We start from the raw sequence: 4,394 nt of genomic DNA, 5'->3' as shown, positions 1-4,394 counted from the left end.
TCAGAAGCAGTGCTGAAGAAAATTTTCTGTTTTCCATGCCTGGCCATGTGATTAACGTCATAAAATAGACAATTATAGAAATAATACTATCAAATTTTAAGGTAAGGAAACAAAAACCTTTGGGTAAGATTAAGTTACAAAATTATCTATCATGAAAGTTACCTATAAAGGCTATTTTTATGAAATTATTGAAAAATATCTTGAATGTAATGTGTAGTATGTACAAACAAATATATAAACTAGATTGATTCTTCTATACACTTGCAGAAGCAACCCTAGATAATAAAATACATTTTCCTATAAACTTAGAAAGAAAATTTGCAGTCAGTATAGACAAAATTCCATTTCTCTAGGTAATTGTATTCACCATCTTTACAAAATAAAACTCCAGAAAAATTATGATCATCAAGTTTATTTTTTCCCTCCACTCTAGCGACTTGCTAACATCTAACATTGTTATTTTCCCTCATTTAATTTAATAAGGAACATTAATCATCCATTAGTTGGTTGTTTAGCTTAACTTTATTTGCTCCAGTTCACAAATAAGACAGCTATGGCTTGAAGTTGTTAGCATTGAAATTCTATTAGGATATAACATTTATCTCATCCCTTCATATTAGTTCAGTTAATTGCATTTGATTTTTTATTATTCTATTTAATGAAAAATATACACTGTTATATGGAGGGCCAACCCTAGACAAAATTGTTAAACAAATTAATGCATGTTTTCAGTTTCTCTCTGTTCACTGCTTTTCTCTCATATTTAAGAAGAATCCTATATAAAAGTTAAGTTTGATTTAAAATTGATTTGAATGTTGGCTTTTCAAGCATTATTGTAAATGAAATACCAGGTAGTTTGGGACAGTAGAACCTTCCATAAGACAGTTGTCTTATGCCATTTAAATTGACAGAACACAAATTTGTAATTACCTAAGCAAAATAATATACTAGTAATCTGACTTAAACCAACACCTGATTCTCATAGTTAATATATGAAAAGGCAAATTTAATGGAATAAAGTAATGGCTTTTGTTAAGCATTATATAGCCAAACAGATTATACAAGGTAAAGAAAATTGAGAAAAATAAGGACTATGTTAGAAAATAACCAGAGATTATTATCTTTTTTACTTTGTTTCATAATAAACTAATCTAAAATTTAGTAACTTGTATTAGCAATTATGTATTTAACTTGTGGGTCAGCAACTTTGTTTGAACTTGGTTGCACAGTGCTTTTCTTAATGGTGGATGTGTTTACTCATGCACCTTCTCAGTGTGTTCTCACACACTCAGAAAGACAACTGAGGCTTTTCCAAATGTTGTAAGAAGTGGAAGAGACAGAAAAGGGACTTTTCAAATCTCTGCCTGTATCATGTTTGCTATTGCCTCACTGAACAAAGAAAGTTAGAAGGCAAGCCCAGTTTCAATCTTCAGAAAAATATATTCCAATCTTCTATAAAAGTCTCTTCACAGACCTGTGAAAAAGACACAATACTTGCATGGGGTGAATTTGTGGCCACTTTTTCCACTAACAACTGATTGCAAAACATGGCCATGAAAATTTGGGGTCAAATGCACAATAAAATACAAAGTTACAATAATTGAAAGAAAAATATATGTGGCATTTTAGATGCATTATAGACATGACTGGAGACAGAATTAGTGAACAATAAAATAGCCCATAAAAATGATCTGAAATGAAATCCCCCAAATTTAGGAGATGTACACAATAAAAGAGCTATTAAGATTCATGAAACATAAGGAAAGCATATTTACAATATGTTTAGTTGACATCTAAGAGGTAGATATTATATATTGAAGGATACATAATGTTACAACCTATAAAGGCTGGCAAGTTTTCAGAATATCTGAAAGACACCAATCCTCAAGTCTGGAAAACCCAATGAGCCCTGTGTTAGTTAGATTCAGTTGTCAACTTGGCCAGGTGAGCATACCTAATCTTGTTGCTGCGGACATAAGCCAACGGTACGTGAACCTCATCTGTTGCCAATTACATCTGCCCTCGGCTAGGAGGCGTGTCTGCTGCAATGAGTGATGTTTGACTTAATTGGCTGGTGCTTAAATGAGAGATCGCAATGTAGCACAGCCTAAGCAGCTTGGCATTCCTCATCTCAGCACTAGCAGCTCAGCCCAGGCCTTTGGAGATGCAGAAAGAAGTCACCCCGGGGGGAAAGTTGTTGGAACCCAGGGGCCTGGAGAGAAGACCAGCAGAGACCATCTTGTGCCTTCTACATAAGAAAGAACCTCAGTGGAAAGTAAGCTGCCTTTCCTCTGAAGAACCAACAAAATAAATCCCCTTTTATTAAAAGCCAATCCGTCTCTGGTGTGTTGCATTCTGGCAGCTAGCAAACTAGAACAAGCCCCAAATAGGAATAAAGAAATAAACAAAACATATTTGACCCTTCATAGTGAAATTTTCAAGCCAATGAAAACCATGAAAATGTCCTAAGGGTAGTCAGAGAGCATAAAGCAGTTTATCCGCAAAGATATATATCAATAGATTAACTGGTAACTCGTTAACAGCATAAAAAATATAATTGACACTGCAATAACATTTCAGTGTGGTGATCTGAAATAACTACTATTTTAGAATAACTGCAAAATAAGAAATAAGCAAAAAGACTACAATATAGAAAGCTTATCACCAATGGAACATAAAGTCATAAAACAAACCCTAATGGAGATATCTCAGATTAAATGAAAATTACCTCAAGTAGAAATTCTAAAATGTAAGGAGGAATGATAAATTAATAAATTATTTTCAAATTTATGAGCACATCTAGACAAATATTGACAAATAAAAATACAAAAATGTCTACTTATAGAATCAAAAGGTGGAACTAAATTGAAATAGGTTGGGAGAGGTCATCAAAATTAAATACATTTTTGGTTCTTGCATTTTATTGTGAATAGCTAAAGTAAATTTAAATTTGTTAACGAAATTTAAAACAAATGGATAAGAATAAGCTTCAAAGTTACTTGAGGAAGAAATGCAACAAAAATAAATAATAGAGAGAAAAATAATTAGACAATTTTAAAAGGGAAGATAAGAAAAGAGGGAAATGAGGTTGAAACATAAGGCAAAAGAATAGCAATCATATGATTAAGGTATAATTCACAATGACTGGTACTTAATTAACGAATTCCAGATCATGAAAGAAGAAAGAAACTATGATATATAATGAAGAGAAAAATCAATCAACTGAAACCAACCCAGAAGCAACCCAGATATTAGATATTAGAATTAAGAGAAAAAGGCATTATAACAGTCATTATTGGTACACTATATACATTCAATAAGTTGAGACATGTAAGATATGAAAGGGATACAAATCAAACTTCTGGAGATTAAAAACTGAACTATTTGAGATGAAAAGTACAATGATAAAATTAACAGAAGCTTAGACATTACAGAAGAAAAGATTAATGAATTTGGAGACATTGAAATAAAAACTGTCCTCAGTAAAACACAGACAGAAATAGAAACTTTAAAAAAGAAAAGAGCATTGGTGAGCTTTGAAAAACTTTCAGGTGGTTTTCTATATTTGTAATTGGCATCACTAAGTAATTGTGGTCAGGGGAGAAGGAGATAAAAATGTTATTTAGGTGCTTGCTTCGGTGGCACATATACTAAAATTGGAACGATACAGAGAAGATTAGCATGGCCCCTGTGCAAGGATGACAGACAAATTCACGAAGAGTTCCATATTTTTAGAAAAAAAAAAGTTATTTGAAGAAAGAATGTTTGGGTATTTTCCCATTTGAGAAACACCATGAATAATTTACTATGACACTTAAAATCTCTTCAGTGACCACTGCCAATTTTGCTGGTGACATTGACGTGCAAGTGTATTTTAAGATGCCATAGACAGTTTACTAATTACCATAGTCAAATCATTGTACCTAATAATATTTTAAGTATTATCGTGTTTAATGGACTCTTTAAATATGAAAAATAGGTAGAATCTTATGTGATATGATTTGAGAGGCTACATGAAATCTGAAATTCCAACATCAGAGAGAACTTCAATTTTTCCCAATAATGAATGTAACTGTGACTTAAGCCAAAACAATACAGTATAAATCAAAAGCAAGAAAGAAAAATAAGGAAAGTATCCCTGGAAAAATTGGAAATATTTAAGTCACTTAAATTTGCAGACATATACATTGACCAGTTTTAGGTACGGTTTCAGTATCCCTTGGCAAACTATTTATTCTTTAAAAATATGACATATATTGTAAAAAAGAAACAGATAAAGGTAGCAGAGAAGTAGGAAGAAAGTGAAAGACAATGAAAACTGTAGGGTTTGTAATGGATGGAATTAATAAAAAGTAGAAAAAACAATGTAACTCAATGTATCATACATTACATGG

General features: G+C 31.9%; 1 non-coding gene across 1 annotated transcript; it reads left to right on the top strand.

Moving 5' to 3' along the window:
- Positions 1-3,626: 3,626 nt before the first annotated feature.
- LOC143681768 (U6 spliceosomal RNA) lies at positions 3,627-3,733 on the top strand. Its single transcript, XR_013174829.1, has one exon. It is a non-coding gene; the product is annotated as a U6 spliceosomal RNA (small nuclear RNA).
- Positions 3,734-4,394: the final 661 nt, after the last annotated feature.

This window comes from Tamandua tetradactyla, chromosome 4 (genome assembly GCF_023851605.1).
Source record: "Tamandua tetradactyla isolate mTamTet1 chromosome 4, mTamTet1.pri, whole genome shotgun sequence".
Taxonomy (NCBI): domain Eukaryota; kingdom Metazoa; phylum Chordata; class Mammalia; order Pilosa; family Myrmecophagidae; genus Tamandua; species Tamandua tetradactyla.
This window is presented reverse-complemented; position numbering and strand designations above follow the sequence as displayed.